The sequence below is a fragment of the Nyctereutes procyonoides genome, unplaced genomic scaffold (assembly GCF_905146905.1).
Source record: "Nyctereutes procyonoides isolate TBG_1078 unplaced genomic scaffold, NYPRO_anot_genome, whole genome shotgun sequence".
Lineage (NCBI taxonomy): Eukaryota > Metazoa > Chordata > Mammalia > Carnivora > Canidae > Nyctereutes > Nyctereutes procyonoides.
Window position 1 is genome coordinate 2,275,001 of NW_026575119.1, and position 20,362 is coordinate 2,295,362.

The following is a 20,362-nucleotide window of genomic DNA, read 5'->3' on the forward strand; positions in this document are numbered from 1 at the left end:
CCAATAATTACATTGAAGAGAGCTCAGAATTCATCAAATGCAAATCAAAAGTGAGATACTACTCATACGCATTACTGTGGTATTAAATGAAAACAGAAAATAACAAGTATTGGCAAGAATGTGCAGAAACTGGAAACTTCTTACACTATAGTGGGAATGAAAGTGGTGCAGCTGTTTGGAAAATAGCCTGACATTTCCTCGAAAGATTAACACAAAGTCACCACATGGCCCAGATTTCCATTCATAGGTATACACCCAAGAGAAGTGAAAACGTATGTTCACACAAAAACTGATACGTGAATGCTCATAGCAGCGTTATTTATAATAATGGGCAGAGTAGAGTCCTTAAACAAATAGCACTCGGACAAATTGAATATCCACAAGCAAAACCATGAAATTGGATGCCTACTCATATGATACATAAAATTTAATCAAAGTTGATCACAGACTTAAATGCCCCAGTGCTACTTGTTTAAAAGACTCTGCTTTGCCCATTAAATGGTATTGGCATATTTGTTAAAGTCAGTTGGTCATACATACCTGGGCATATTTCTGGATTCTCAATTAATTCCATTTCATTGATCTGTATGTTTATCCTTACACTAGTACCACACTATCTTGATCAATGTAGCTTTCTATTAATTTTTTAAAATCGGGAAGTACAAGTTTTCCAACCCTGTTATCCTTGTCCAAGATTGTTTTGGCTATTTCAGATTTCTAAATTTTCATATGAACTTACTATCAGCTTCTCAGTTGCTGACAGAAAGGCAGCTAAGGTTTTGGTAGGAATTATGTTGAATCTGTAGATCAATTTCAGGAGTACTGTCGTCTTAAGAACGTTAAATCTAAAAAATGAACATGGAAGCCCCTTCCATTTATTTAGGTCTTCTTTAATTTCCTTCACCAATGTTTTCCACTTTTCCACATATGAGTCTTACACTTATTAAATTTATTTTTAAGTATTTTATTATGAAGCTACTATAAATGAAATTGTTTTCTTAATTTTGTTTATGGATTATTCATTGCAAGAAGACAGAACATTCAATAAAATGTTCATTGCAATAGATACGCAGTTGATTTTTGTATGTCGATAGTGTATCCAGTAACCTTGATAACTCACTTTTATTCTAATAGTTTTTCCTGTAGCTGCATTAGATTTTTCTAAATCTAATTAGATTTTCTAAGCCTGATTACTCTGCTTAGAATCTCCAGTACAGTGTTGAATAGAGGTGATGAGAATGCACATCCTGTATTGTCACTGTTCTTAGTGGAAAAGCATCCAGTCTTCTTCACGGTTTATGATGTTAGCTGTGGGTGTTTTGTAGATACCCTTACTAGGTTGAAGAAGTTCCCTTCCCTTTCTGTTTGTTAAGCGTTTTCATCATAAAAGGGTGTTGGGTTGTCTTGTTTTGTTTTTTTCCTACATCCATCAAGACGACCTTATGCTCTTGTCTTTCATTCTTTTAATATGGTATATTACATTAATTAATATTCAGGTGTTAAACCAATCTTGTTATTCTTGCAATAATCCAATTGGTCATGGTATATAATCCTTTTTACATGTTGCTGCATTCAGCTTACCTATATTTTTGCTCTAACCTCTTAACTGGTTTGCCTCTTTCTACCAGGCTCCATATAGTCTTTTCTCAGCCCGCAGGCTACAGTGTTGTATTGTGCTGTTCCTCTTTTCAAAACCGTCCAGGGATTTCTTTCCCACTCCAGAGTAAATGCTAAAATCTCACAAGATCTGATCTAACCAAGCCTCCCAATTCTTCTAGAGCACATATCCTGGGACTCTCTGTTTCATCTACTCTGCTCTTCCTATGCTAGTTTCCTTGATATTTCTCAGCAATCCAAGAAAATTTGCACCTCAGGACATTAGCACTTTCTGTATTCTATTCTTAGGTTGTTCTTCTTCCATATGACTTACTCCCTTACTTCCTTCAGTTCTCTCTTCACATGTTGCCTTATTAGAGAAGCAGCTTCTGATCATCTTATAAAAGAGCAATGCTTTTACCCCCAAGAATGGCATAGTATTCCCCATTCTCCTAACCTGCTCTTTCTTGATAGCATATTTTACCATCTGACTATATATGTTTATATGCTTGTTTTGCTTACTGTCTTTCCTCACGTACAGCATAAGCTCAAATAAATATATGTATATATTTGTTGGGCAAGTATTATTGATTTATTACTATGGGCAATGTTCTACATGCTGGAGACAAATTGAAAAAAAAATAAAGCAGATAAAATCTCTGCCCTTATGGAGCTCATCTTTTAGTAGGGAGAGATATTCAATAAACAAATATACATTTGGGGAATATGAATAATAGTGGAAGGGAATATAAGGGAAGGGAGAAGAAATGTGTGGGAAATATCAGAAAGGGAGACAGAACATAAAGACTCCTAACTCTGGGAAATGAACTAGGGGTGGTGGAAGGGGAGGAGGGCGGGGGGTGGGGGTGAATGGGTGACGGACACTGAGGGGGACACTTGACAGGATGAGCACTGGGTGTTATTCTGTATGTTGGTAAATTGAACACCAATAAAAATTAATTTATTAAAAAAATATAAAATATGGAATTGTGGTGATGAGTACAAAAGAGGAAGATTTTGCAAGCATTATGGAGGTTACTAATATTCTTGGTAAAAGCAGTTTTAATGGACGATGGATATGAAAACCCAATTGGAATGGGTGCAAGTATGAATGACAGGAGCAAATTAAAACAGTACTGAAAATTATTTCAGGGATCTTACTATGAAGGTGAATACAGAAATGAGGTATGAAGAAATAGCATATTTGTAGGTTGACCCAAACAATCCCAGTAGAGATACAAAGTAGGTTTTATGGGAGACAGAAGAGAAAATTGCTGAGCTATGTCCTTTAGCAGTTTTTGCAAGAAGACACAGTCTAGCTCCCAAGTAAAGAGATTAGACTTAAGAATATGGACTATATGGAGATGATGTAGGTAGGTGGTATGTTTGTTAAATGAATGATTCACTGCTAATCACAATAGTAAAGTACTCACCCCAGGAAATTCCAAATTCCAACAAGTAGCTTTATATCACGGGGCTTTCCCTGATCCCCTTTGTGAACTGAGATCATCTATGTATAAGTTATAGTCTACAATATTAAATTTGGGTTCAAGTGTTGACTTGTTCTCATTTTCTGAAGACTGGTGGAACAATTCTTCTACTTGGAAGCATTTTAATGGGATGTATCAGAAAACCAACTCAAATTACGTAAGTTTAAAGAACATATTTGTGACTTTTACCCAACACTCTATGACTTTACCTTCTAGATAGACTTGCACAAGTGTGCAAGGGTATCTAGACAAGGTTCACTGCAACATTAATTGTAAAAGCAAAAAATGAAAATAACTCCAACATCCATCATAGGTTACATCAACTAGGGTATAGACATACCATGAAGTTCTCTTTCTTTATTACAAACAGTGAGTTACTTTGTCTAGGGGGTACCTCTGGCATGAGAAGACTTCAAATTTTTACATCATAGAATTCTAATTATATACAATTTTTTTCAATAAGCATGTGTCAATATAGTAACTTTACCATTAAAAAATTCATATAGGACACTTCAAAGATATGGTAATGTTTTATTTTTTAAACCGGTGCGGTAGGGCCACGGGTGCTCATTGTATTAGAATTTTCTAACCACACACATAATTTGTAAATACCATTTTGTACCTGCTTAACATTTAATAAAAAGATTATACCCCTGGGCAGCCCGGGTGGCTCAGCGGTTTAGCGCCGCCTTCAGCCCAGGGCACGATCCCGGAGACCCGGGATCGAGTCCCATGTCGGGCTCCCTGCGTTGGGCCTGCTTCTCCCTCTGCCTCTGTGTGTGTGTGTGTGTGTGTGTGTGTGTGTGTGTGTGTGTCTTTCTCTGTGGATAAATAAATAAAATCTTAAAAAAAAAAAAAAGATTATACCCCTGAGGGGCGCCAGAGTGGCCCAGTCAGTTAAGCATCTGCCTTTAGCTCAGGTCATGATCCTGGGGTTCTGAGATCAATCCCCACATTGGGCTGTCTGCTTGGCGGGGAGTCTTCTTTTCCCTCTGTCTCTCCCCCCACTTATGGTCTCTCTCGTGCTCTGCTTTCTCTCAAATAAATAAAATATTTTTAAAAAGTTATACTCATGATATCTGATTATTTTGTTAATGACTTCTCTTTTGAAAAGGCAAGTGCAAATACATCTTTGTCAAACAGTTGAGGATTCCAGTTAGCTGAGGTAGGTTCATTCAGGTTTCTCTATGTCTATCAAGAATTGCCCCCCTAGATTCTTTGGAACATGGGAAGAAAGAACCAAACTTCCAGGTATTACTGAATATCTGTTACAGACAGTAGCCTTAACTTTTATATTTACAAAGTTTATCTACTGTTAAGGACAGAATTATGTCCTCCAAAAAAAAATGTGTTGAAGTCCTAGACCTCTGCACCTCAGAATATGACCTTATCTGAAAATAGGGTTGTTGTAGATGTAATTAGTTAAGATGACATCATAATGGAGTAGCGTGGACCCCTCATCCAACACAACTGGTGTCCTTATAAGAAGACAGCCATGTGAAGATAGAGACATAGAAAAAGAATGCCATATGTTGACAAGGCAGAGACTGTAGTTGTGTGACTGCAAACCAAAGAATGCCAAGGATCTCCGGCAAACCACAGATGCTAGGGAGAGACAAGGAAGGATTCCCCTACAGGTTTCAGAGGGAACACTTGATTTTGGATTTCTAGGCTTCAGATGTGAGATAATACATTTCTGTCATTCCAGCCACCTAGATAGTGGTATTTTTATAAGAGCATGACTAGGAAACTAATAAGCCTGCCTTATACTTATAATTATTACCAATATTATTGTGATATCAGATCACAGTCATCAATCAGATTCAGTGTGTTTCACACCACGAAGCCAAGGGATCCTTCTCTCATTTGAGAGATCCTGTGAAATACAGCGTTGGAAATGTCTGGAAGGACACTCTCCAAACTGTCAGCAGCAACAGTTCCCTGTGAGGAGGGAAAACAGAGGCTCAGGTACATAGAAATGAAGGACTTTTAACATTGCCATCTTAAAAAACAGAGATATTTGTTGCATCATTAAAAAGAAAAAAAGAATCCTAGGCAGATTGGAAAGCCAATAGGAAAAAAGCAAAAATTGTGTGTACATTTCACTTGTTATGAAAATACTTACTGTAAATTAAGCTAATCTTTGATAAAAAGTGAGTATGTGGTTGCCTGGATGGCTCAGTCAGGTAAGCCTCTGCCTTCGGCTCAGGCCATGATTTCAGGGTCCCGGGATCAAGTCCACATCAGCTCCCTGCTCAATGGGGAGGCTGCTTCTCCCTCTCCCTCTGCCCTCCACTTGTGCTCTTTCTTAAATTTTTTTTAAAAGTGAATGTATGTGATTTAGGGCTCAGAGACCATATATATTGTTTGATACCATGTAATTACTGAAACACTCTCTTTTAGTCTCAAAAGTGATCCAGGTTTTATAACAAATTATGTGATTTCCTCACTAATGTCCTTTCAGAGTCACTAAGAAGGACTTTCTTGTTCAAAGACAAATATATCAGCTAAGAAAAGCTCAGCAAGCAGAGGTGCCAGGGAAAAATTTTCTAGCAGAAAAAAGGAAACCGAGAAGTACTGGGGCTTCTGAAACGCATGAGCTAATGCAATTTTTTTTTCAATTTCTGTGAAATTGTGTCTTTTATCTTTAAGATCGTGGAAATTTTGCATTCTTTACTAGAGTATTTATGTGTTTGGAGCAGTAGAAAAATAATGCTTTTCTTACTATAGAGTTGAATTACTTTACTTTTCCTTTCAAATCATCTCTGAGTAAAATTGGATTGGCAGTCTATGGTTCTTGTGCTCTGTCCCCACCCACCCACCCCCACCCCCAAAACCTGAGATTGCTGCCCTTCCATCTGAGAGGTACAGCTCTAATGCTGCAGACTTCTTGAGCTCCTTTATTAAATGCCTGGATGTTCAGAGGCCTAACTGAACATTTTCACTGCTTTCTAGTGCAATCACATCATCTATTAAGGGGAGACTCCTGTGAGTAAATGGCCCTTATTAGGGAGCCAGGAGGCTGGATTCTTCCCACCCCTGCCAGGAACCTGCTCTGGGTGTCCTTAAGGAAAGGAATTCAACATCTTGCTTTTAGTCCTTTGTGTCTGCTAAACTGCAGAAAGAGGAACACAAGATCTTCTGTTTCTTTTTTTAAAAGATTTTATTTATTCATTTGACAGAGAGAGAGCATAAACAGTGGGAGCGGCAGGCAGAGGGAGAGGGAGAAGCAGATTCCCTGCTGAGCGGGGAGCCTGATATGGGGCTCAATCCCAGGCCCCTGGGATCATGACCTGAGTGGAAGGCAGACGCTTAATTGACTCAGCCACCCAGGTGCCCTGCCCCAGATCTTCTGTTTCATCATGACATAAAGACTTATAATTCAGTTAAGACCTATTCTCTTAAAATTATGTGCCAGTACTATAAGGTTATAAAAGACTTATATCAAGAGTTTCTTGGGGCACCCTCGGTGGCTCAGCTGGTTAAGCGTCCAACTCTAGATTTCAACTCAGGTCATGATCTCAGGGTCCTGAGATGGAGCCTCACATCCAGCTCTGTGTTGGGCATGGAGCCTGCTTGAGATTCTCTCTTCCTCTCCCTCTGCCTCCTCCTCCTGCTCATGAGCTCTCATACTTTCTGGCTGTCAAAAAGAAAATAAAAAATAAAATAAATAAATAAAAATAAAATAAAAAAAAAACAAACTCACAGCGAGTGATTCTGCCCTCATAGATTCCATTCTCTGCTGAGGAAAATAGACTAATCAGGAGATTACTTAGGTCTAGTGATAAATGCTAAGAGGGGTAAAGATTAATGTAGATATTCCCCCAAAGGTAGGGTGCAGCAAAGAGGGAAAGAGGGAGCCACTATAACTGATGATACTGTAAACACACCCCCTCACACACACGCACACTCAAGATTGTGAGCAATTTGATATTAGGGAGTGTGACTTATTCATCCTGTTTCTCCAGCAGTAAGAACAGAGTAGGTTCACAATTCATTGAATCATGAACAAAAAAATTTGAAGCATACTTGTGCTAGCATAGGACATATATTCATAAGAGTGCCTGTCGCTTTCCCTTTCAATCAATCGGATTATCCTTTTCTTCAACTTGCTCCCTTAAAGAAAAAAGATTTTTAAATAATTTCATATGTTTTAAAACAAAGAATTAAAAAAATAAAAAATAAAAAATAAAACAAAGAATTTATTTATATTCTACCAATTTGGAAATAAGGTAGTCTGGACAGAGATTAGACTACAGTTACCCTTCTGTTATATGAAACCAGGATTTGCAATGAAAACTTAAATGTAACTATATCTGAGTTTCTTTGGGCTACTTAAAGAACAAATTTTTAAAAGTGTCCTTCAGATTGTTTGGCAATATTTATTAGAATTGCAAATGTAGGGGCACCTGGGTGGCTCAGTCCGTGAAGCATCTGCCTTTGGCTCTCAGGTCATGATCCCAGGGCCCTGGGGTTGAGCCCCATGTCTGGCTCCTTGCTCAGCAGGGAATCTGCTTCTCCCTCTCCCTCTGCCTTCTGCTCCCCCTGCTTGTGCGCTCTCTCTCTCTCTGTCAAATACATAAATAAAATCTTAAAACAAAAAAATTGCAAATGCATGAAACCTTTGATCTAACAATTCTACTTTTATAAATAAATGTATATACTTGCTTGATATTGCAGCTGCTTTATATCGAGAGATAACAACCCTAATATACAACCCTAAATGAATGAACTTTATTTACTGATCTGAAATTATCTTCAAGATACATTGTGAAAATTGCTAAGTAAAGCAAAGGGTAGGACACTACACACATACACACACACACACACACACTTGGCTTGTATGTGTACAAACTATTTCTGGAAGGATACACAAAAAGCTAGTCGTTTTGATTGACTTTGCAGATGGAATCAAGTGTGAGAAGGGGATTATTTATACCTTTTGTTCCTTTAAATTTTTAAATATTTAAAATGTTGTAATTCTGAATTTTATTTTATTTTTTTTAAAGGAAAGCTTTTTTTTTAAAATTTTTATTTATTTATGATAGTCACAGAGAGAGAGAGAGAGAGAGAGAGAGAGAGAGAGAGAGAGAGAGGCAGAGACACAGGCAGAGGGAGAAGCAGGCTCCATGCACCGGGAGCCCGACGTGGGATTCGATCCCGGGTCTCCAGGATCGCGCCCTGGGCCAAAGACCGGCGCTAAACCACTGCGCCACCCAGGGATCCCCTGAATTTTATTTTAAAGATTTAAAAAACTTCTTAATTAAAAGTGCCTTCAGATCTTCCATTTGCTTCTAAGGAGAGAAATTGAATATCTAATTATCAGGAGAGCCAGGGAGACTTACTTTTCATCATCTACATTTTTGCCCCTTTTAAATTTTGTACCATGCATATTTAGGGGCGGGGGAAAGAAGTACCTTTAAACACATTAGGTCCTCAATCTAACTTTATTAATTGAGTGATTATATAAATTCCTAAATACAAACTAAACTTAAAAATCATATAAACCTTTATAATTATATTTTCTAGTTTTATTATAATTCAAACTGACCATCCACATCCATATCTTACAGGTTTTGTGGACTTGCTGCTGATAGTAATTTTTCAAAACTGTTAGATAGAGCTCTGTACTCCAGACATTCATATACTTAAGATAGTAGAAGTGTATTTTAAAATCATGTTTGTTTTGCTTGATCCTTTGGAGTAAATTATAGAAACTTAATTAACTGAAACTTAATTCTATAGAATTAAGATTGACATGATATTCTCTGAAATAAAATTAATGAAATATGTAATCTCATTACCTGATGAGCTAGCTATTGAACATATTCAATATGCTCATTATATTATCAATTCTGGTTGTCTTTCTAACCTCTAAGCATCCCATTTTTCCAGAAGTTCAAGCCAAGAGGCCTTTCATAAATAATAGGTTGGGCATCAGCATGCCAATCCCAACCATTCACTAAAATTCAGTCTTAGAGTTTGCCAGGATTTATATAGCCCAAATAAAGTTGCCAAAGTGATTTTTCATGGTTATATTATGCAGAGAGATAAGCTGTTCCCATGCGTATCCATAGAAATGATGTTGAACTCTTCACCAGTACATATAATCTATGAGATCTGAATGAGATCATCTTTCAGTATTTTAAAGCAATCACTTTAGACCCTCATACCCAGATTGGCAACATTTATTATTTCCTGAGTCTGTCTGTCTCAGATCACACATGAATCCTAGGCTCAGTCTTCTGCCTTCCAAATAGTCCTGTCACCACCTCCAGAAGTCCTGATGAAACTGATCATTTCTGACTCCACACTATTTTCTGCTGCTGCTGTTTCAATTACCGCCACACGGGGACACTGTTGGAAACTCGTAGTAGTGCTCCTCCAAAGCCAGCATGAGGCCACACAGTGCTACTGGTGGCCCAAGGTCCTAATGAAAATAGTTTATGCTGATTTGGAATTCTCTATGAGCCTGTGCTGTATTGTGTCTAATTGCATCATCTTATTTAAACCTTATAATATGCCTCTGGATGTTATTATTATCCTTGTTTTATGGATGCTAAAACAGATGTGAAAAGATTAAGTAAAATGACCAAGGTCACAAAGTAGTAACTCTAACCCAGGTTTGACTGACTTCCACCATGATTATAAGTTCATCCCTTCAATTCATGCTTGTTAACCTAGTAATTCCACTTCTATGATTACAGATACATGTAAGGGTTTACATTCAATGCAGTACATGATGTAGGGATATTGGAGACAATTTAAAGTTTCAACAAGGAGACACTAGTTAATTTATAATCCATTCACAGATTAGAATACTAATAGATTAATTTATTAAGTAAATAATATCAGTTAGTCATAGTTTCTAAGCATTTTGTTTCTTGACTCAGTTACCCCCCAAAAAAATCCTAGGATAGAGCTATTATTATATTTCATCTAGTTTAAGCTATCATCATTATTAAACAACCCATTATTTATGTACCACTAAGAAAAATGCTACTAATCTAAGATACAATGTTTTCTCATCATCATAGTGAAATACACTTTGACGTCAGAGATTTTAAAATTGGGGGAAAATGTTTATCTTAGACCATTTATCTAAAATGTTTATCTTAGAATTATCTCGGAATAAGCTATTATCATGTTTCATTTTTGGATGAGGAAATTGAAGCACAGCAAAATTAAATAATTTGCCCAAGGTTAATCAAAAAAAAGGCTGAGAGCAAAGGTAGAATGGTGATCAGAGTGACAAACAGTCCCAGCTTGGTCCATCTCTATGTGTCTTTCTCTTCCTTTTTCTGAAGGTAAAATGTGTAGTATTTTAACAATATTTTTTAGAAAACCAAAAAAAAATTATCAAAGATCCTCAAAGAGAGTAATTCAGGCACCTCAAAATTCACAGAGGACTTTTGAAAAAGCCTGAAATCATAGGAAATATTTGGGATTACGAGAATGTCTTCTATTCAGTGAATTACCTAGTGCTCTGAGCTACAAGTTTGCCTTAATTGAAAGAGCTCTGTATCTTCACCATCCTTGGAAATGCTGTATGTAAATGAGTAGTATTGACAACTTTTCTCTTTCCCATAGAATTTGAGGTTTTTTTTCCTAAGCAATTACTGCCATTTTGGGAACATGAACGGTCAATTAGGTTTAACCTCATGTACAAGTGCTTGTAAACAAGTGTTTTGAAAATGTGAACGTCAGCTTTTGGAATGTGACACCAGTGTGGTTGCAGTTTGACTTTGTATATTCCAGCCTAAGTGTTTTTTTCCTTTTTTGGGAGGCTAGGCTTTCTAAAGTTGGTCCAGGGACCCAATTCTTGCCTCAAAAGCATTTGGCAAGCTTATTAAAATATAAGAGTTCCAGACTTTACCTGAAGATTTATTTAATCAGATTCTCTAGGGGTAGGATTCAGGAAACTGCATTTTTTACAAGTTGTTAGGTGTGCTAAAACTTGAGAACTGCCACTGAGGACCATCACTATGTGTGTGTGTGTGTGTGTGTGTGTGTGTGAGAGAGAGAGAGAGAGAGAGAGAGAGAGAGAGAGAGACAGAGAGAGAGGAAGTCTACACTCTTCTGAAGAGGTTGTTTTGCCACATGAAAAACACTGCGTTGATCTAGTTATTCCTGGAGGTACTTTTCTCCCTGGAGAATGGGTTAGTCCTTTTTTGCCATATTCATAATAAAGTAATAATAATAATAATAATAGCTATATTTGCTTATACTAATTTTTTACTTGGATTATAAAGATGGATTTGTATGGATATGATTTGTACGGATTCACATGCATGTGAATTTTGATTGTGAAGCCAATTTTATTTTTTTAAAGATTTTATTAATTTATGTATGAGAGATGCAGAGAGACTGGCAGAGACATAGGCCGAGGGAGAAGCAGTCTATTCGTTGGGAGCCTGATGCACGACTCAATCCCAGGACCCAGGACCCTGGGATCACGCCCTGAGCCAAAGGCATATGCTCAGCCACTGAGCCACCCAGGTGTCCTGTGAAGCCAACTTTAATATTTCATTCTATGAACTTAGATCCTAACAAGCCTACACATTCAGACACATAGTCACGGCTGCAGACATACTTGTTTCCTTTCTTGCCACACTTAATATTAACTAATATCTTCTTTTATTTAGAAAAGGAAAGGAAGAAAGAAGAAAGAAAAGATCCTTTGAAAAGGCAAGAGGGAAGGGAGATTGCTTTGCCATGTTTCTTTCCTGTGTGTTACTCCCTCTTGGAGACATCTGTCACTGGCTTTTGCTCACCCCTCTGGAAATGCTGCTGCCACCAAGCCACAGGAAGACTGCCTTCTTATGGGCAGAAATGCTTCCCCTGGGGCTGCAAGGCAAAGGAAACTAGCCTCTAGCTGAAGACCCATATCTGGGAACAGTGTGATCTCACCCTTCTGGATGGAGCACATTTTCTTCCTGGACCAAGCCACTTCTGCTTGGTCCCTGGCAACCCAGCTGAGTTAGAAAAAGAGAAATCTGCCTGATAAGTCTCATAGCTCAGGCCTCCAAGATATCAAAAATTAGGCTTATGCCAGTCTGTCTCAGTGTTCTAATAAGATAAATACTCCATGCAGTTCCCTGAGACATAAAATAGGCCTTTTGATTGACCTTTCCAAAGAGGCAGTTAAGACCTTCTGAAAACCTTTACAAACTGTGTAAGCATTCAGTGATTTCTTAGTTGGGTTTTTCCTTAAAAATGTCCTGTTTCTTATCAGTTTTAGATATTTTTCCAAGAACCCCAGGGAGATTTGCAGTGGGATAATCCAGTGTACATGGTAAAAATGAAACCACTATCACAAGGCTTATGAAGGGACAAATCAAGTATAATACAAGAAGCTCTAAAGAAAACAGGAAGATTTAGCATGTTAAAAAGAAAAACCACAGCAAGATGGCTTTGACCATCTCCACGCACTGACTCGGGGTTTATGCTCCTAAACAGAGCCCTATTCAGGTGAAAGAAAAACCCAACCACCACCAAGTTCTACTTTATTCTCCCTGATGGAAGAGGTTAAATTTTATCACTCTATGTGTCGTTTTCCCCCTGTACTCTCTTAGTACTTTTTCCATTCAAACATTGGAATAATAACCATATTTATTAAGCATCTTGGTTTCCTAATAAGGCAACTACAACTCATAAGGATTAAGTAGCTTTTCCAAATCACACAGCAAGTGAAAGGAGGAAAAAAAGGAATCTGGACATCACATAATACTAAAACATGTTCTTTCTTTCACCCCAGACTTGCATCAGGAAGAAAAAGATGATGCAGATGATTGTATTTGATTACAGTGTATTTATGGGAACTATATAGGGCAATATTCCATGGTCTTCTCCCCTGCCTGGCTCTGCTGTTAGCATAGGGATGGAGCTGAGCTGAGTATATAGGAAAGCTTCAAATGACAGAAGGTGGAGCCCACCGTCAGCCTACACTGTTGGAGAGTTTGCTACTTGGATTGAAATGAGATATTCAGATGTACTACGGAATATTAGAAATGTGAGAGTAGGGTGCAAAAACAAATTTAATAGCCTTAAAAGTGTCAAAGTGCCTAAAAACATAAAATGTATCAATAGGCAATGGTGTGCTGCTGCTAACTATTTAACAGCCAGACTTCTCAAAACCCAGCCCTGGTTTGTAGCATCTGCTGGTTTCCGTGGTGTGAACACTCACACCATGGCCTATTTTAAGTCACCAATGTGAGGCCACCAACTGCAGAGTTGCAAAGACAGGCACTGGAGCACGTCATGGTGTTGTATTTCCACCACGCACATATAATAGATGCGAGTAACCTCAGGAGCCTGGGAAACAATAGAATGCAAACAAAATAATCAGAGATAAGTTTTCAGTATTTAGTATTCATTACTTTCACCTTTAATATCTATTTTACTTGTGATTTCATATCATTTCATTTTTAATAATGACTGTTAACAACCAGCTCTCACAGATCCTACAGAGGTTAACACTGGCTCTGTGAGTCGGTGAAAACGGGCTCCAAACATGCCACTGCCTGTAGGGGTCCTGGCAAAGGACTCTTATTTTGGGGGACAGTGTTGGCCTGGGGACTGTGTATCTGTGCCAGAGTTGGGTGGGCAAGTAAGAACAGCTGCACACACACCTTAACAACATCTTAGACTCCAGCAGCATCTACACAAGCCTATCATCCCACCCAGCATGGCGTGAGACCCTCTGGGTTCCTGCAGACCCCAAGAGGAATTAAAGCTGGTTTTGCTTAAGGATAAGCAAAATTAATGTCCTACTCTTGAGGCTTCCTAGGGCTCAGCTCTCTGCCGCATCTCTACTCCTGGACTATAGTTGAAACTCCTTTGACTCTCTCCCCTCACAATTAGACATAAAAGATTAAAAATATAAACACCTGGTTGAGGTCTGCCTGAAATCCATTCATGTCTAGAGAAAGGGGACCAAAGGAGAGAGGAGAGGCTGGGATGGGAAAGTAATTGGGGCATTTCACGACTGGCCTATGGTCAGTCTTGTTTTCCTTCAGCTGGCACGAACAAGCGCCAGCTGTGCACTGAGGTGCTTTTGCCATGGAGGCACCCACGTGCTGCTTGATGCAGGAAGTTATTATCTGGGGTTGGGGTCAGACAGGCATAGACTGGAATCTCGTTTTCTTGGACACAATACTTAACCTCTTTAAACACATACAAATCCTCCTATGCAAAAGGAGACACTAGCACCCACTTCAGGACTGATGTGAAGAAATCTAGCAAAGGGGGAGTACCTGGGTTACCATAAATTTTTGAAACACGTAGCTATTGTTGTTATTTTAATATGGTCAGGTGTACAGTGATGCTTATTATGAAATCCACCCATCAGAGCATCTTGATACTAAAAAAAAAGTTGTGATGAACAGTAATCCATGGCTTTAATTAATAAAGGAAAGAGGCTATCGCTTGCCCCAACATACACATACTAAAAATATGGAATCTGGGGGTGCCTGGGTGACTCAGTCGGTTAAGTGTCTGGGTTAGGTTCCCTCTCCTGCTACTCCCCCCCCTCCACTCATGCATGTTCTTTCTGTCTGTCTCTCTGCTCTCTCTCTCTCAAATAAATAAATACAATCTTTAAAAAAATAATAAAAAGATGGAATCTGTTGGCAATTATTTCTAGTGCTCTAACACAACCACAAAGGCAAACCACAAAATGTGTTTAACTCACTTGATTTAAAGCAAATCACATGAAGATAAGCATGCCACAACTTTTATAGGCTCCTAAAATAATGTGACCTGTTTCCTCACATGTTGGGTGAATACCACCTTAGAGGAGGAGAGTTAAGTTCATTGGGGAGGGTGTGCTACTCTAGCATGTGTTTTTCCCTACTATGCATTTACATTTGCATTTATAAATTTTTAAATTTCATTTATATACATTTTATGATTTTATTTATTTATTTGAGAGAGAGAGAGAACACAAGTTCTCTCTTGGTAGGGATTGGTAGGCAGAGGGAGATGGAAAAGAGAGGGAGAGCAGAGCAGAGCAGGGAGCCCAATGTGGGGCTCTATCCTAGGACCCTGGGATCATGACCTAAGCCAAAGGTAGCTGCCTAACTGAATGAGCCAACCAGGTGCCCGTTTTTTATTTTTTAATTTTAGTTTTAAAATTTTTCATTCCAGTATAATTAATATAGTGTTACATTAGCGTCAGGTGTACATGACAGTGACTCAGCAATTCTATACATTACTCAGTGCCCATCATTGAACTTAACTTTTTGCAGCAATGCCTCCCTTAAGCAAACAGTACGTTGCCAGCACTTCCCTCCCTCTGATCGTGGGCAGTAGCTTTTCCATGCACCATTTGCAGGTGACTGAGTACTAGGTGGGGGCTTGAGGTTTACCAGGAGTGACAGGAGGTACCTGAGGGTGCTAGTGGATAAGCCCCACATATCCACATGGGACTGCTCCAGGCAGTCTGGGGGAGCAGCCCTAATGAGCCTCTCTCCTCTTCTAAAAATGTGAAAAATGAAAGTCAGAGGCCTGCACAGTTCCTGGGGGGCATCCTGAGCCATGTGGCAATCTCGGAAGCCCAGGATTAAGAAATGCTGTACCAGGACTTTCTATCCAGGAGGTGGAAGAGAGAAGCATAGAGTGGTTTTTGTTTTCAGTGTGGTTCAAGGACCTCAAAATTGAGGAAGTCGTAGCACAAAGCAATTAATAAAAACATCATAGAGATCACACAGAGCAATGCAATTTAAGCATTTGAAAGACCTCAATTTTAGCTTTCTGCACAAGAGGAGAGCTGATTCACACACAGGCCCAATTGACACACAGCCCTCATAGACAGTGGCCACAGCGGAGAGTGTTCCGGAACTTCCCTCCCTTCCCAGGGCAGCTGGGGGATTTTTCTCCCCTTCCCCCCACGTGAGGTCTCCATCTCAGCCTCAGGCCCCATTTCCCCTGTTCAGTTGCTGTTCCCACTTTGCATAGTGCTGACAAAAGTCAATGAGCACAGGGGCCCAAAAGGTGAGGCAAAGGCGAAAGGAATGAGGAGGACAGAGAAATTGTCCCTTTCATCCTTGGCTGCACTTCTCAGCCAAGAGTCCGGGGGAGAATCTGCAGGGGAGAGGGCTGCCAGAGTGGAGGGCATGGCCTGGCACACAGAGGTGCCATGAGGGCATCATAGATACTTACCCCTTATTCCTTCAGGCAGTCAGATGTGGGCCAGGGGCTCCAGGGCCTGTTGCCTCTGCAATTTCATCTGGGATGGGTGCTGCTGGGGCAGAGCAGAATTTAATGCTGTGCCATGTGTCCTCTATAGGTCGAAGGGACATCCCTAATCCACCTCCAGATGGTGAATGCGGCCAAGCAGGTCTGTCAATCAGCAGCTGCCGTGACTCAGGCCCTACTGCAGGAAAGGGTTTGTTTCAGGTACCAGAGGAGCACGGCCAAAGGCCACTGACAGCTAGGGGTAGGGCAAGAGGTAGGCCTGGTGGTCCCTGAGCAGAGGGAGTCAGCCCTGAATCTCCTCCTCCACTGGCTACTTCATCCTTTGTGTTGATGTGTCCTTTTAGTGCTGTCCAAGCTAACTGCTGTTAACAGAAGCTTTGTCATTTTGAAAGCCTTACTATGAAAAGGTCCGATTATAATTGAAATCCACACACATTAGCATAAGAAACTTACATATGCCCAAGAAAGAAAACGAGCTACTAGATTTTTTAAACAGCATTTCAACTTTTTAAATTTTTGAAGATTATAATCATTCTTTTATTTTTAAAGATTATATTTATTTATGAGACAGAATGAGCACAAGGGCGGGGAGGGGCAGTGGGAGAAGCAGACTCCCCACTGAGCAGGGAGCCTGATGAGGGACTGGATCCCAGGACCCTGGGATGGAGACTTGAGCCAAAGGCAGATGCTTAACCAACTGAGCCACCCAGGTGCCTTATAATAATGATTCTAAATTTATTACCTGGGACGCCTGGGTGGCTCAGCGGTTGAGCGTCTGCCTTTGGAGTCCCAGGATCGAGTCCCACATCAGGCTCCCTGCATGAAGCCTGCTTCTCTCTCTGCCTGTATCTCTGCCTCTCTGTGTGTGTCTCTCATGAATAAATAAATAAAATCTAAAAAAAGAAAAAAAAAGTCAAAAAAATAAATTTATTACCCACATGTCTGCCTGTACAGTGTCTCATCTGAAGGTTTTTCTCAGAAATTTGTACAAATCATTATTCAAACAACTTAATTGGTAAATATGTATAGTTGTTACAACAAGCACCTACAGAAAAAAGTTATGCTCATGAAGTCACCCTCAAGTTCCTTTTAACTTTAAAAGTATCTTATTTAGGGGCACATGGGTGGCCCAGTCAGATAGGTGTCCAACTCCTGATTTTGGCCCAGGTCATGATCTCAGGGTTGTGAATTGGAGCCCTCCCCCCCCCCCCCGTGTGGGGGCTACATGCTGGGCCCCACCCCCGCATCATGCATGCTTTCTCCCTCTAAAAAACAAAACAGAACTTATTTAAAGCTGTATTCGAATTCAGTATTTAAATATTGCCCTCAAAAACTTCATATTTTACGGTTATAATTTAAGAAAAGGAAACAATTTTTTTCCCAAGCTACATATAGGTGTCCCTTAACTTATTCCAGTATTTTCTAAGCATTATATTTTATGACTACAAAAAACACTGGAAAGCAGTGTCTCATATTCTGTTCATTAGCATAGAGCCCCATTTGGGGTTACCTAAGATCAGTGTTCTGCCCCCTGACCTACCCAGTTTTTTTTTAAATTTTTTTCTCTTAATTTTTATTTATTTATGATAGTCACGGGGGGAGAGAGAGAGGCAGAGACACAGGCAGAGGGAGAAGCAGGCTCCACGCACCGGGATCCCGATGTGGGATTCGATCCCGGGTCTCCAGGATCGCGCCCTGGGCCAAAGGCAGGCGCCAAACCGCTGCGCCACCCAGGGATCCCCCTACCCACTGTTACTCATTTCGTTTCCATGAGTAAATGAGATCTGATCTGCAAACTACAGTTTACGAACCCATTATCATGTCAACCTGTAGGTGGAGAAAACCTCAAGTAAACTGCAACTGGTTGCGACTCAGTTTTAAAGTGCATTTTGTTGGCTGCAGAACAGCTTCAAAGGAGCTGTTTTGTAATGCACTTCATAATGGCTCCTTGAGTAACTCTCCTGTGGTTGTGCCCACACTGGCTCAGGTGGTTTCTGCTCGGCAAGGTGAAACCTCACTTTCCTAGCAAGCTCCTAAAAAAGCAGGATTGCTCTTGCAAGTCTGTTGCAACACAAAGTCCCGACCAAGTAAAACGTTAGCCTGCAACCTTTTTCTTTCTGCTCCGTTGTTCATCTCGTCTCTTCCAGGACACCACATCCAATTTTTGTTGGGCTTATAAAAAAAAGTTTTTTTACATTAAACTTCCCCTTAATTCCCTCCCACCCCATATGAAATCTGCTATCGAGTACGTCTTGAACAGCCAGAGAACCCTGCTGAGGCAGCCGTCTCACCAGCTCCCTAAACTGCAGCTGTATTCGGGAGACCTCTTTGTAGGAAATAAGGCTAATACTTAGTTCCCAGAAGATGAGGTGTGGTTGTGATGAGCTCATTCTACTGGGTGGAGGCGGGACTGGTTCCATGTTTCTATTTTTAAGATGTTTATAAAGATCATCCCTTGTTGCTCAAAGACAACAGAGGAGGGAGAGACGTCTCTCACGTTACCATTAGGGACAACAAGGCGACAACCCGGCTTCCAGAGAAGAGGCCAGAGCCTTTTAGACTTCAGTTTTCTGCGCACGTTGCCTCTCCCCGGCCGGAGCTGCAGAGTTGGTCCCTCCCTCCCTCCCGGACCAGAAAAGCCCCGGCGCTCGGAAAGGTTTCTCTCCTCCCGCTGCTGGGGACGCCCTCCCCGCCCGCCACCCCCTAGACCTCCTGGACGGTTCCAGGGCTGGGCATGCATCCGCGTCATTCACGTCACAGCACTCCAATAGCTAAAATCATTCGGGGGTGGCAATTTCGTGCCGACTCAGTCCGCGCCGGCCGTTTTATTTGCTAGTTGGGGCTCACTTTTGCTGATGGGCTCGGCTGCTTGCCCAGCCTGCCCCGAGGCACCCAGGAATCACAGACTGGAGTTACGGTCCCACCAGGAGGGCCCTGCGCCTCACCTGAGCTAGCCTGGGTCTGCGAGCAGTTTTCATATGCCTTCTTAGGCTCGGAACAGCAGCTCACTTTCCACAGAAGAGACAGGGAAAGCTCTAGAGCGGGTCCGACGCCGTTTCGAAAGCGCGGGGGCGGAATGAGAGTGGGTACTGGAAAGGACTGGGCGCCGACTCAGAGCTGTGGGACACTTGGACCTAGGCTCAGCCCGGGACGCCCCGCCGTCCGCTCGGCGAGACCCAGAGACTCTCGGGCTCCCCGGGCTGCCCTGCACAATGTCTGGCCGCAGTAGGTGTAGGAGACGAGCGAAGTATTGAGGGGCGCGGGGGTGGGGAGTTGCAAGTCAGTTCTTGGCACTGCCCAGCAGAGTGGATTTCGTGAACGGAGGCGCTTTCCTTTCCCCCCCCTACAACTCGCTTCCTGTTTCACCTGGAGGAAACAATTTCCACTCAAGAAGGAAGAGTGCTGTAAACAAAACTTTGATCTTCCCAAGCGCTGCAGAAAACCCCAGACTCGCAGCCGGGCTTAGGAAGGGGAGGTCCGTAATGGGACAGCGCCACCAAATAACCCGCTCCAAGAAAGGCTGCAGGGAACAAAACCAGGTTTTGCCGGCGGAGTACACTGGCCCGTCTCCAGGTGCTCCTCGCCCCGCGGCGTCCTCTCGCAAGCCTGTCACTGGGAGGCCGCCTGCGTGCGGACCGCAGGCCGAGGCGCCCACCGCGCTGCCCACCCGCCGTCGGGCGCTAGGACGCGCGCGGTTCTGGGGCAAGACCCCCGGGGCGGGGGGGGGTGGGCGCAGGACCGGGCCGGGCCGCTCGTCCCCCGCGTCCCGGGGCCCCCGAGTACGCGCGGGCGCTAGCTCCTTAGGAAGCACCTCCTCTTCCCGGGACTCGGAAGGGGTGCGGGCGCCTGACACCGCCAGGGCGTCGGGGCCGCAGGTCCTAGGTGTCCGAGCCCCGGGACTCGAGCCACGGCCGCTGTCCCCGGGGCCCCGGCTCCCGGCTCCCGGCTCCCGCGCTCGGCCCGCGCCCCTCCCCGCGCCGCGCTCGGCTCCGCCCGGGCCCCGCCTTCCGCTCCGCCCCGGCGCCCGGAGGACAAACGGGGGGGCGGGCGGGGGGGACGGAATTTCCCAGAGCGGGGGC

General features: G+C 41.9%; 1 long non-coding RNA gene across 3 annotated transcripts; it reads right to left on the reverse strand.

Annotated features, from left to right (window-relative positions):
- Nucleotides 1-3,966: 3,966 nt before the first annotated feature.
- On the reverse strand, nucleotides 3,967-19,525 carry LOC129515575 (uncharacterized). Of its 3 annotated transcripts, none has more exons than XR_008665604.1 (3): nucleotides 19,229-19,525; nucleotides 16,248-16,461; nucleotides 3,967-5,027 (listed from the first exon to the last, which is right to left on the reverse strand). It is a non-coding gene; the product is annotated as an uncharacterized LOC129515575 (long non-coding RNA). The 3 variants fall into 3 exon arrangements; XR_008665603.1 differs by lacking the exon at nucleotides 3,967-5,027 and adding an exon at nucleotides 12,649-13,400 and having other exon boundaries at nucleotides 16,248-16,458; XR_008665601.1 differs by lacking the exon at nucleotides 3,967-5,027 and adding an exon at nucleotides 12,649-13,400.
- Between the last annotated feature and the right edge of the window lie 837 nt (nucleotides 19,526-20,362).